At 46.6% G+C, this 14,334-nt stretch overlaps 1 protein-coding gene across 1 annotated transcript in view; it reads right to left on the bottom strand.

Moving 5' to 3' along the window:
* Positions 1–14,010, bottom strand: part of LOC106595469 (tubulin polymerization-promoting protein) — a 40,732-nt gene extending 26,722 nt beyond the window's left edge. Inside the window, exon 1 of the mRNA XM_045719228.1 lies at positions 13,739–14,010. The gene's annotated coding sequence lies outside the window, so the exon portion shown is untranslated. The remainder of the gene's footprint in view (positions 1–13,738) is intronic.
* Positions 14,011–14,334: the final 324 nt, after the last annotated feature.

Genomic DNA, 14,334 nt, shown 5'->3' with positions numbered 1-14,334 from the left:
GAGTGCTCTGTGACACCCTCATCCCTATGATAGAGTGCTCTGTGACACCCTCATCCCTACGATAGAGTGCTCTGTGACACCCTCATCCCTACGATAGAGTGCTCTGTGACACCCTTTGTGCACTGACAACTATTTCAGTTTATGTGACAAAACAAGCTAGTGTAGAGAATCATTCTACCATCTAAACCGCTGTGAAGTATCTTTTCAATAAACAAAAATATTGTATTTTCAGCTGTTTGAAACTGGTGTACAAAACCTAAAGTAAAAGATGCAAAAATGAAAGTTAAGAAGGAGAAGCTCACATAGAACAAATCTACCACTCTTAGACTTGCTTTCAATAAGCATGACAGATCTATAACACACATTTCTATGTGAATTTGGTTGGGTCACCCAAAAAGGAACATATTGCAGCTTTAAGTCTCATTTAGTCCATGGCTGTGAATACAGAATATATTATTACCTTACATTTTAGTAAACATGTTATGATTGGAAGGTCATACAACCCTACAACTCATCCAGAACGCCGCAGCCCGTCTGGTGTTCAACCTTCCCAAGTTCTCTCACGTCACCCCGCTCCTCCGCTCTCTCCACTGGCTTCCAGTTGAAGCTCGCATCCGCTACAAGACCATGGTGATTGCCTACGGAGCTGTGAAGGGAACGGCACCTCCATACCTTCAGGCTCTGATCAGGCCCTACACCCAAACAAGGGCACTGCGTTCATCCACCACTGGCCTGCTGGCCCCCTACCTCTGAGGAAGCACAGTTCCCGCTCAGCCCAGTCAAAACTGTTCGCTGCTCTGGCACCCCAATGGTGGAACAAGCTCCCTCACGACGCCAGGACAGGGGAGTCAATCACCACCTTCCGGAGACACCTGAAACCCCACCTTTTTAAGGAATACCTAGGATAGGATAAAGTAATCCTTCTAACCCCCTTAAAAGATTTAGATGCACTATTGTAAAGTGGTTGTTCCACTGGATATCATAAGGTGAATGCACCATTTTGTAAGTCGCTCTGGATAAGAGCGTCTGCTAAATGACTTAAATGTAATGTAATGTAAATGTCATATGATTGATGATGATTGGATTACAGTGATGAATATATTACATCAATTATAACGGTCAGAAATGACAGTTGGTGTGGCTTGGATCTAACAGAGGATTTCATTACTGTATATGAAAGGTTAATTACCATGGCATTAACCAGGCACTGGGCATATTAACCCCCCAACAGTGTGGAGTATAGTCCATACTGACACATTGGCCAGATAGTCTGTAGTACGGTCTTCTCTCTGTCTTAGGCCTGCCTGTTTCCTGTCCCACTACAAAGGAAAAAAGCCATTTGGTTAAGTCCAGATCTCAAGAGATAAATCAGTGACTGGATGACTGCCTGCTTACATATACTCTCCTTCTGGCCATGCATTGCTGCTTACAGATGACTGCTTTACTATAGAAATTGGCCCATTTTGAACTCTGGTATTAATAGCAACACAACATGCCATGGTAAGAACATTCTATCTGTTCTTAAGAGAGGGGGAATAGTCAGCACAAGACAATAAGCAGACAGCCAATCGTAAAAATTATGAGAATACCACACACTTAACAACTTGAGGATCTCTATACCAGGCGGTGTCAGAGGAAAGCACTAAAAATTGTCAAAGACTCCAGCCACCCTAGTCATAGACTGTTCTCTCTGCTACCACACGGAAAGCGATACCGGAGCGCCAAGTCTAGGTCCAAGAGGCTTCTAAACAGCTTCTACCCCAAGCCATAAGACTCCTGAACATCTAGTCAAATGGCTACCCAGACTATTTGCATTGCCCCCCCTTTCCACACCACTGCCACTCTGTTGTCATCTATGCATAGTCACTTTAATTAATAACTCTACCTACATGTACATACTACCTCAACTAACCGGTGCCCCGGCACATTGTCTCTGTACCGGCACCCCCCTGTATATATTGTTAATTTTTACTGCTCCTCTTTAATTACTTGTTACTTTTATCTCTTATTCTTATCCGCATTTTTTGAACCTACACTGTCGGTTAGGGGCACGTAAGGAAGCATTTCACCGTAAGGTCTCCTGTTCTATCCGGCGCATGTGACTAATAAAAGTTGATTTGAGTGTGTGTCTGTGTGTGTGCGTGTGTGTGTGTGTCTGTGTCTGTGTGTGTGCGTGTGTGCGTGCGACGTGAGTACATGTTTGCTTGTGAGCGGGCACCCTTGTGTTCGTTCATTCAAGCATTCGTATGAGTGCCTGTGTGTGTGTTTGTGTGTGTTTGTGTGTCCCTCCCTGACTGGGCATGCTGTGGTGAACCCATCTGCTCTCCATCTAGATCAGTCCCAGCCAGCCAACTGCTCTTGAATGTGGCCTTGTCAGCCAATCAGAGCAGAATGTGTGGTACAATGCCACCATGACCCCTAGTCTACCCAGTTCTATACCACCATGACCCCTAGTCTACCCAGTTCTATACCACCATGACCCCTAGTCTACCCAGTTCTATACCACCATGACCCCTAGTCTACCCAGTTCTATACCACCATGACCCCTAGTCTACCCAGTTCTATACCACCATGACCCCTAGTCTACCCAGTTCTATACCACCATGACCCCTAGTCTACCCAGTTCTATACCACCATGACCCCTAGTCTACCCAGTTCTATACCACCATGACCCCTAGTCTACCCAGTTCTATACCACCATGACCCCTAGTCTACCCAGTTCTATACCACCATGACCCCTAGTCTACCCAGTTCTATACCACCATGACCCCTAGTCTACCCAGTTCTATACCACCATGACCCCTAGTCTACCCAGTTCTATACCACCATGACCCCTAGTCTACCCAGTTCTATACCACCATGACCCCTAGTCTACCCAGTTCTATACCACCATGACCCCTAGTCTACCCAGTTCTATACCACCATGACCCCTAGTCTACCCAGTTCTATACCACCATGACCCCTAGTCTACCCAGTTCTATATCACCATGACCCCTAGTCTACCCAGTTCTATACCACCATGACCCCTAGTCTACCCAGTTCTATACCACCATGACCCCTAGTCTACCCAGTTCTATACCACCATGACCCCTAGTCTACCCAGTTCTATACCACCATGACCCCTAGTCTACCCAGTTCTATACCACCATGACCCCTAGTCTACCCAGTTCTATACCACCATGACCCCTAGTCTACCCAGTTCTATACCACCATGACCCCTAGTCTACCCAGTTCTATACCACCATGACCCCTAGTCTACCCAGTTCTATACCACCATGACCCCTAGTCTACCCAGTTCTATACCACCATGACCCCTAGTCTACCCAGTTCTATACCACCATGACCCCTAGTCTACCCAGTTCTATACCACCATGACCCCTAGTCTACCCAGTTCTATACCACCATGACCCCTAGTCTACCCAGTTCTATACCACCATGACCCCTAGTCTACCCAGTTCTATACCACCATGACCCCTAGTCTACCCAGTTCTATACCACCATGACCCCTAGTCTACCCAGTTCTATACCACCATGACCCCTAGTCTACCCAGTTCTATACCACCATGACCCCTAGTCTACCCAGTTCTATACCACCATGACCCCTAGTCTACCCAGTTCTATACCACCATGACCCCTAGTCTACCCAGTTCTATACCACCATGACCCCTAGTCTACCCAGTTCTATACCACCATGACCCCTAGTCTACCCAGTTCTATACCACCATGACCCCTAGTCTACCCAGTTCTATACCACCATGACCCCTAGTCTACCCAGTTCTATACCACCATAACCCCTAGTCTACCCAGTTCTATACCACTATGACCCCTAGGCTGGATGACCAATCAAATGTGATTTGATATCCCAACATTCCTGCTACTAGTGGTACAGGACCTTGGATGATCTATGTGAAACTTTCACACAATCTGGTTTCAGCTTGTATCCTGCCAAACAAGACTTTCCCAGCAAATTCACTCCACTTTCTCTGGAACCATCTACATGTACTGACAGACTTGACTTCCCTCCGTGCACATACTTGTGTTTGGGGAAGACTTTAGGCTGTTTATTTACTGTGACACCCTCATCCCTACGATAGAGTGCTCTGTGACACCCTCATCCCTACGATAGAGTGCTCTGTGACACCCTCATCCCTACGATAGAGTGCTCTGTGGCACCCTCATCCCTACGATAGAGTGCTCTGTGACACCCTCATCCCTACGATAGAGTGCTCTGTGACACCCTCATCCCTACGATAGAGTGCTCTGTGACACCCTCATCCCTACGATAGAGTGGTCTGTGACACCCTCATCCCTACGATAGAGTGCTCTGTGACACCCTCATCCCTACGATAGAGTGCTCTGTGGCACCCTCATCCCTACGATAGTGCTCTGTGACACCCTCATCCCTACGATAGAGTGCTCTGTGACACCCTCATCCCTACGATAGAGTGCTCTGTGACACCCTCATCCCTACGATAGAGTGCTCTGTGACACCCTCATCCCTACGATAGAGTGCTCTGTGACACCCTCATCCCTACGATAGAGTGCTCTGTGACACCCTCATCCCTACGATAGAGTGGTCTGTGACACCCTCATCCCTACGATAGAGTGCTCTGTGACACCCTCATCCCTACGATAGAGTGGTCTGTGACACCCTCATCCCTACGATAGAGTGCTCTGTGACACCCTCATCCCTACGATAGAGTGCTCTGTGACACCCTCAACCCCTACGATAGAGTGGTCTGTGACACCCTCATCCCTACGATAGAGTGCTCTGTGACACCCTCATCCCTACGATAGAGTGCTCTGTGACACCCTCATCCCCTACGATAGAGTGGTCTGTGGCACCCTCATCCCTACGATAGAGTGCTCTGTGACACCCTCATCCCTACGATAGAGTGGTCTGTGACACCCTCATCCCTACGATAGAGTGCTCTGTGGCACCCTCATCCCTACGATAGAGTGCTCTGTGACACCCTCATCCCTACGATAGAGTGCTCTGTGACACCCTCATCCCTACGATAGAGTGCTCTGTGACACCCTCATCCCTACGATAGAGTGCTCTGTGACACCCTCATCCCTACGATAGAGTGCTCTGTGACACCCTCATCCCTACGATAGAGTGCTCTGTGACACCCTCATCCCTACGATAGAGTGGTCTGTGACACCCTCATCCCCTACGATAGAGTGCTCTGTGACACCCTCATCCCTACGATAGAGTGGTCTGTGACACCCTCATCCCTACGATAGAGTGCTCTGTGACACCCTCATCCCTACGATAGAGTGCTCTGTGACACCCCTCATCCCTACGATAGAGTGGTCTGTGACACCCTCATCCCTACGATAGAGTGCTCTGTGACACCCTCATCCCTACGATAGAGTGCTCTGTGACACCCTCATCCCTACGATAGAGTGGTCTGTGACACCCTCATCCCTACGATAGAGTGCTCTGTGGCACCCTCATCCCCTACGATAGAGTGCTCTGTGACACCCTCATCCCTACGATAGAGTGCTCTGTGACACCCTCATCCCTACGATAGAGTGCTCTGTGACACCCCTCATCCCTACGATAGAGTGCTCTGTGACACCCTCATCCCTACGATAGAGTGCTCTGTGACACCCTCATCCCTACGATAGAGTGCTCTGTGACACCCTCATCCCTACGATAGAGTGGTCTGTGACACCCTCATCCCCTACGATAGAGTGCTCTGTGACACCCTCATCCCCTACGATAGAGTGGTCTGTGACACCCTCATCCCTACGATAGAGTGCTCTGTGACACCCTCATCCCTACGATAGAGTGCTCTGTGACACCCTCATCCCTACGATAGAGTGGTCTGTGACACCCTCATCCCCTACGATAGAGTGCTCTGTGACACCCCTCATCCCTACGATAGAGTGCTCTGTGACACCCTCATCCCTACGATAGAGTGGTCTGTGGCACCCTCATCCCTACGATAGAGTGCTCTGTGACACCCTCATCCCTACGATAGAGTGCTCTGTGACACCCTCATCCCTACGATAGAGTGGTCTGTGACACCCTCATCCCTACGATAGAGTGCTCTGTGACACCCTCATCCCTACGATAGAGTGCTCTGTGACACCCTCATCCCCTACGATAGAGTGGTCTGTGACACCCTCATCCCTACGATAGTGCTCTGTGACACCCTCATCCCTACGATAGAGTGCTCTGTGACACCCTCATCCCTACGATAGAGTGCTCTGTGACACCCTCATCCCTACGATAGAGTGCTCTGTGACACCCTCATCCCTACGATAGAGTGCTCTGTGACACCCTCATCCCTACGATAGAGTGCTCTGTGACACCCTCATCCCTACGATAGAGTGCTCTGTGACACCCTCATCCCTACGATAGAGTGCTCTGTGACACCCTTTGTGCCCTGAGAACTACAGCAAAATCGATCTGGAACAAAGGAATCTTTTAACTCTTGTTTTATAGTCAGTGAAGTCTCAAGTGTTCAACTACCACAGTCTTCTATACAGCCAGGCTCCTCAAAAACCCATCACGTTCAAGACTAAGGATAATGGAGAGGCTAGTGCGAGAGGATGCATCCCAACTGACACCCTATATAGTGCACTACTTATTGGGCTCTTGTCTAAAGTAGTGCACTATGTAGGGAATAGGGTGCCATTAGGGAAACACCCAAAGAGTTAATTCAGTCTACAAAACCCTCATGTTAACAATTAAGACTGGATGGTGTGGAAAATATAAGCAGAGAAAGTATTTTGGTACTTTTACATGGGTAGTTTTTTCCCTGCATTGTGTCTATTGAAGGTGCAATATGCAGAAACCGTCCTGACATTTCCTGGTTGCTAAAATTCCAATAGATCACCTAATTTCACTTTATGTGACAAAACAAGCAAGTGCAGAGAATCATTCTACCCTCTAAACCGCTGTGAAATATCTTTTCAATAAACAAAAATATTGTATTTTCAGCTGTTTGAAACTGGTGTACAAAACCTAAAGTAAAAGACGCAAAAACTAGACGTTAAGAAGGTGAAGCTCACATAGAACAAATCAACCGCTTCTTAGACTTGCTTTCAAAAAGCATGACAGATCTATAACACACATTTCTATGTGAATTTGGTCGGGTCACCCAAAAAGGAACATATTGCAGCTTTAAGTCTCATTTAGTCCATGGCTGTGAATACAGAATATATTATTACCTTACATTTTAGTAAACATGTTATGATTGGAAGATCATATGATTGATGATGATTGGATTACAGTGATGAATATATTACATCAATTATAACGGTCAGAAATGACAGTTGGTGTGGCTTGGATCTAACAGAGGATTTCATTACTGTATATGAAAGGTTAATTACCATGGCATTAACCAGGCACTGGGCATATTAACCCCCAACAGTGTGGAGTATAGTCCATACTGACACATTGGCCAGATAGTCTGTAGTACGGTCTTCTCTCTGTCTTAGGCCTGCCTGTTTCCTGTCCCACTACAAAGGAAAAAAAGCCATTTGGTTAAGTCCAGATCTCAAGAGATAAATCAGTGACTGGATGACTGCCTGCTTACATATACTCTCCTTCTGGCCATGCATTGCTGCTAGTCTACCCAGTTCTATACCACCATGACCCCTAGTCTACCCAGTTCTATACCACCATGACCCCTAGTCTACCCAGTTCTATATCACCACGACCCCTAGTCTACCCAGTTCTATATCACCACGACCCCTAGTCTACCCAGTTCTATATCACAATGACCCCTAGTCTACCCAGTTCTATACCACCATGACCCCCTAGTCTACCCAGTTCTATACCACCATGACCCCTAGTCTACCCAGTTCTATACCACCATGACCCCTAGTCTACCCAGTTCTATACCACCATGACCCCTAGTCTACCCAGTTCTATACCACCATGACCCCTAGTCTACCCAGTTCTATACCACCATGACCCCTAGTCTACCCAGTTCTATACCACCATGACCCCTAGTCTACCCAGTTCTATACCACCATGACCCCTAGTCTACCCAGTTCTATACCACCATGACCCCTAGTCTACCCAGTTCTATACCACCATGACCCCTAGTCTACCCAGTTCTATACCACCATGACCCCTAGTCTACCCAGTTCTATACCACCATGACCCCTAGTCTACCCAGTTCTATACCACCATGACCCCTAGTCTACCCAGTTCTATACCACCATGACCCCTAGTCTACCCAGTTCTATACCACCATGACCCCCTAGTCTACCCAGTTCTATACCACCATGACCCCTAGTCTACCCAGTTCTATACCACCATGACCCCTAGTCTACCCAGTTCTATACCACCATGACCCCTAGTCTACCCAGTTCTATACCACCATGACCCCTAGTCTACCCAGTTCTATACCACCATGACCCCTAGTCTACCCAGTTCTATACCACCATGACCCCTAGTCTACCCAGTTCTATACCACCATGACCCCTAGTCTACCCAGTTCTATACCACCATGACCCCTAGTCTACCCAGTTCTATACCACCATGACCCCTAGTCTACCCAGTTCTATACCACCATGACCCCTAGTCTACCCAGTTCTATACCACCATGACCCCTAGTCTACCCAGTTCTATACCACCATGACCCCTAGTCTACCCAGTTCTATACCACCATGACCCCTAGTCTACCCAGTTCTATACCACCATGACCCCTAGTCTACCCAGTTCTATACCACCATGACCCCTAGTCTACCCAGTTCTATACCACCATAACCCCTAGTCTACCCAGTTCTATACCACCATGACCCCTAGTCTACCCAGTTCTATATCACCATAACCCCTAGTCTACCCAGTTCTATACCACCATGACCCCTAGTCTACCCAGTTCTATACCACCATGACCCCTAGTCTACCCAGTTCTATACCACCATGACCCCTAGTCTACCCAGTTCTATATCACCATGACCCCTAGTCTACCCAGTTCTATATCACCATGACCCCTAGTCTACCCAGTTCTATACCACCATGACCCCTAGTCTACCCAGTTCTATACCACCATGACCCCTAGTCTACCCAGTTCTATACCACCATGACCCCTAGTCTACCCAGTTCTATACCACCATGACCCCTAGTCTACCCAGTTCTATACCACCATGACCCCTAGTCTACCCAGTTCTATACCACCATGACCCCTAGTCTACCCAGTTCTATACCACCATGACCCCTAGTCTACCCAGTTATATACCACCATGACCCCTAGTCTACCCAGTTCTATACCACCATGACCCCTAGTCTACCCAGTTCTATACCACCATGACCCCTAGTCTACCCAGTTCTATACCACCATGACCCCTAGTCTACCCAGTTCTATATCACCATGACCCCTGCCATGCCATGTCTACCATAGACTACCGCCTGGTCCAAGATCATAATGTGGTATTCTGGTCCCAGATCATTAGGTGTCAGCCTGGTCCCAGATCATTAGGTGGTAGCCTGGTCCCAGATCATTATGTGGTAGCCTGGTTCCAGATCATTATGTGGTAGCCTGGTCCCAGATCATTATGGGGTAGCCTGGTCCCAGATCATTATGTGGCAGCCTGGTCCCAGATCATTATGGGGTAGCCTGGTCCCAGATCATTATGTGGCAGCCTGGTCCAAGATCATTAGGTGGCAGCCTGGTCCCAGATCATTATGTGGCAGCCTGGTCCCAGATCATTAGGTGGCAGCCTGGTCCCAGATCATTAGGTGGCAGCCTGGTCCCAGATCATTATGTGGTATTCTGGTCCCAGATCATTATGTGGTATTCTGGTCCCAGATCATTATGTGGTATTCTGGTCCCAGATCATTATGTGGCAGCCTGGTCCCAGATCATTATGTGGCAGCCTGGTCCCAGATCATTATGTGGCAGCCTGGTCCTAGATCATTATGGGGTAGCCTGGTCCCAGATCATTATGTGGCAGCCTGGTCCAAGATCATTAGGTGGCAGCCTGGTCCCAGATCATTATGTGGTAGCCTGGTCCCAGATCATTAGGTGGCAGCCTGGTCCCAGATCATTAGGTGGCAGCCTGGTCCCAGATCATTATGTGGTATTCTGGTCCCAGATCATTAGGTGGCAGGCTGGTCCCAGATCATTATGTGGTATTCTGGTCCCAGATCATTATGTGGTATTCTGGTCCCAGATCATTATGTGGCAGCCTGGTCCCAGATCATTATGTGGCAGCCTGGTCCCAGATCATTATGTGGCAGCCTGGTCCCAGATCATTATGTGGCAGCCTGGTCCCAGATCATTATGTGGTAGCCTGGTCCCAGATCATTATGTGGTATTCTGGTCCCAGATCATTATGTGGTATTCTGGTCCCAGATCATTATGTGGTATTCTGGTCCCAGATCATTATGGGGTAGCCTGGTCCCAGCTCTAACTAGCACTGCCAATCCCATACATAAAGCAACATAGATCTGGGCCAAGGCTACATTGACAGAAGGCTACAAACACGCTATCTTGAGTCTGTCAGTCTTCACTAGAGCACCAGCAATCTGAGTCCCAGTCCGCCATTGTACCACTAACCCGAGTACACCAGTCAGACAACAACTCTTGCCTGTGTATACAGCTCTACCAAACCTCTCTACCACATCCAGGTCGTCAGTCTGCCATGGTGACACTCTTGGTCACCCAGTCTTACACAGGGCTCTACACTGACCTATTTTACAAGGAACATGTGTGCAACCTAAATGTATGCTCACACAAATATGAGGTAATAAAGCTAGAATCCTTCATTTAAAAAATTACAATTCCAGGTCACACAGCAAAATATTTAGGCGTATAACCTTCCTCCGCTCCATCCATCCATATATCCCAGAGTGCATTACACCATCACCCTACTGGCCCATGGGTCTGAAGTCACTCACTATTGTTGGTCTGTGTCTCTTGCTGCAGTTTGTTAGGGCTGGGAATTGCCAGGGACATCACAATATGATTTTATCACCATACTTAGGTGCCGACTGCGTTCTCATGATTACATACATATTGGGATTTGATGTTCCAAACATATTGCTCACCATATGTCTGCTGCAGAGAGACAAGAGAGAGCCATGAGAAAAGTAGTGTTGATCAGTTAGGGAAATGAAAGTGCTGAAAACATGTTGGCTCACTATTTAAGAAGAAGATGGAGAACAAGCTCTAGGAGTAAAATACTGGAGTTTTGGCTCAGGTACAGCCGACTGGCGCTAGCTAACGCCACCTACAGTAACAAACAAAAGTCAATCTTTTTTTACAAATCGATACTTGGAGTCAAATATCGATATAATATTGTATAAAAATAATATTGCGAAATGTAACTATCGATTTCTTCCCCCATCACTAGAGTTTGTGTGTCTCCATCCATCCCTCCCTCCCCCGTCCGTCCGCCCTCCCTCCCTCCCTACCTCCATCCCCCCCTCCCTCCCTCCCTCCCCCTCCATCCCCCCTCCCTTCCCCCTCCCTCCGTCCCCCCTCCCTCCCTCCCTCCGTCCCCCCTCTGGTGTCAGACACAGATGTATTGTGCTTCAGAAACAATATGTTACACTATATCTCTGCTCAGTTGTTATTGAGGTCATAACAACAAGCCATATTAAGATACAAGGAGAGGATCCTTATTCAACCCCATTGGCTGAATGATCCCAATGAGAGCAGCAGTGGTCCTGTCTGTCATGGAGAGAGGCCTGGGCTGTGGCTCTAATGCTACCTTATTCCCTATGCAGTACACTACATGGGCTCTGGTCAAAAGTAGTGCACTATATAGGGAATAGGGTGCCATTTGGGATGTGCAGCGCTGTTCATCCGACAGCACTGAGTGGAAGGTGTTGAACTTCAACAGGAATGCAGAACAAAGTGGGCTCCCTTTGACATACTACTGTACACACCAGTCAATTGTGGAAACTGTAACCACATTTTTTCATTGATATCACTGGCTGGGGGAGGCAAAGTTTAACATTTAAAAAACGAAAACATTAAAAAATATTGCGGGCTGATAAGATACAAACAGCGTCCTCTAATTACTAATCATCAGTGACACCAACAATTACCTGAATGATTTAAGAGGACTACAAGGGCTGAATTTCTCTGGCCTTTTTTACATCTTTGTGGGGAAAAGAGTGGGGAGTTTTTTCATGTTGGATAAGTGGTGAAAGGTAGGAGAGAGCAGGCTTAAAGAGCAGTCGTCCGGATTCAAACCCATGCTGACAGCGGTACATCGTACATGTGTTCCAGAGGAGGCGGCTTAAAGCTTAGACTACTAGACCACCCCTTTGGCTTTTTTCACTGACCATGCAGACTTTCACTTTCATAATGTGGCTTTTTACCAAAAACATAACCTTTCATAAGTCCACCCTGTCCTTAATATGACTAATTTACATCGTGAGGGTAATTGTTTATGACTGGATCCAGTGGCTCTCGGACCAGAGTGCACTGCAACCTAGAGCCAAGAGAGAAATCTGGGGCATAGTCAGTGGGTGACTGCGTTCTCTCCTCATGTGTACCTAATACAACATATGGCGATAAACAAGGCTAACGCACATGTAAAGCAGAAGTGCTATGAACAAAATACTGGGCCATTTATTTGTAGAATCTGACCTACGTTTGCAATTAGGTCAACGTTTTAATTACAGTAGTGCTTTACTTATATACTGCTTGAGTCCGACAAAAGCAAAGACTGATTGGCAAATGCTCTCATTTAACTCTCTGACTGTGAAACACTAGATACTGTATGTAAGCCCAACGCATGTAGTGCTGCCTGCCAAGCATCGGTCATATCCATTAACATACATGACCATATCATCAGCCACACTACCATATCATCATCATCATCATGTTACAACATATAGGTAGAATCTTTGACGCAATAAAATCGACGTACGCCTAGAGTATAGAAACAGAATACACAAGGAAGAGAAGTGTGTAAATGGGATTCATGCATCCTTATGGTAGTTTGTATGTATGAGAATATTATCATTTCAAAAAGGCTTCCTGCAACTATTTTCCCTTCTAGGCTGTCCGGGCTACATTATGTAATAATCATGCATTAGAAGGCAGCGCAGGGTTCGATACAAAGGATCTGTCCTACAGTTTCAAGAGGATCTCCTATGCCATTACGGACCTTGACTTCTTGACAGAGGTAGTAGGGAGAAGGTAACAACAACACATGTAACATGTCGGGAGAACAAGCGACATAGACTATACTATGGTTTTGTTTAAGTTGACAGTATGGAAGTTCTATAATGCAGTATGGGCATATTTCATGCGCGAGACTGGTTACATAAACTTGCAAATGTGCAGAGATTCATGCTCCAGTAGTGGTCTCTGGAATAGTCCACAGTGGCACGTGACCATTGTTATTGTGACCATGCACAGGCTGCAGTCGCCGCTCTTCTATTGCCACTTGCCAGTGCATAACGCAATACCTGGCAATACATTGAATATGCGTATACACTGTTGACAGCGTCTACAATTCAGTAAACGATACACCATTATGCAATGCATAATTCTAGAACCAAACGGCGTAAAAGACCAGTGCTTTCAAATGAGGGAAAAACGAAAGCATATTTGACAATCAAGCGACTTCCTGCATATAATGCACAACATCATTTAGTGTGAAATGAAATATTGAAATACATTTACATTTGTAGCTATCAATTTGATATTTATAAAAAGGCATTGAACCCGACTGTGTCAGTGTCAAAATAAACGCACACCAAAACAAACTGTCAACATCAATAGCTGTTCTTGTAAAATAACACATTTACCTGATATCTCAATCCTTCTCCAATCCACTGTTCTTTGTTGTCAATTCCACAAAATCATAACTGCACGTCGAGGAATGTTGGAGGTTGAAAGAACGTTGCCAACACTATATTCTCCCGCTATATAGAATCTCAAATGCCTGTCTGCTGTTCGCCTCCCAGAAAGAAATGCGGGGAGAAATCCAGGCCACTGATTGGCTGCCGCACTCCTACCACTCGTGTAAACATCAATCTATTCTCATGAAGGTGATGGAGAACGTTGTTTTGTTTTATCCATAATAGGATAAGTGAATTCTTTCCGTTCCGTGGGAATCTCGGTTCTGTCATGCTCTTTTGCAGTATGGCGTATTCGGGGGGCTTCTAAAACATGTATCAAAGGTTAGACCAGCCAGTGAGGTAATTGTACTTTCATCTGTATTAGCTGCTGCTATTCAATCAATTGTACCCACATCCAATAATGTAATACTTCAGAATATATATTCTGAGTGAAATGTATTCCACAATAAAGAGACAGTACAGGCAGAGTGAGAAAGCAGTAGCACACCACTAAGGTCCAAGGTCAAAGGCCATGGCATGTATATAAAAAGATTAGAAAATAA

Source organism: Salmo salar, chromosome ssa05 (assembly GCF_905237065.1).
Source record: "Salmo salar chromosome ssa05, Ssal_v3.1, whole genome shotgun sequence".
NCBI classification, from domain to species: Eukaryota; Metazoa; Chordata; class Actinopteri; order Salmoniformes; family Salmonidae; genus Salmo; species Salmo salar.
The sequence above is the reverse complement of the archived record's forward strand: the minus strand, read 5'-3'. Positions and strand labels throughout refer to the sequence as shown.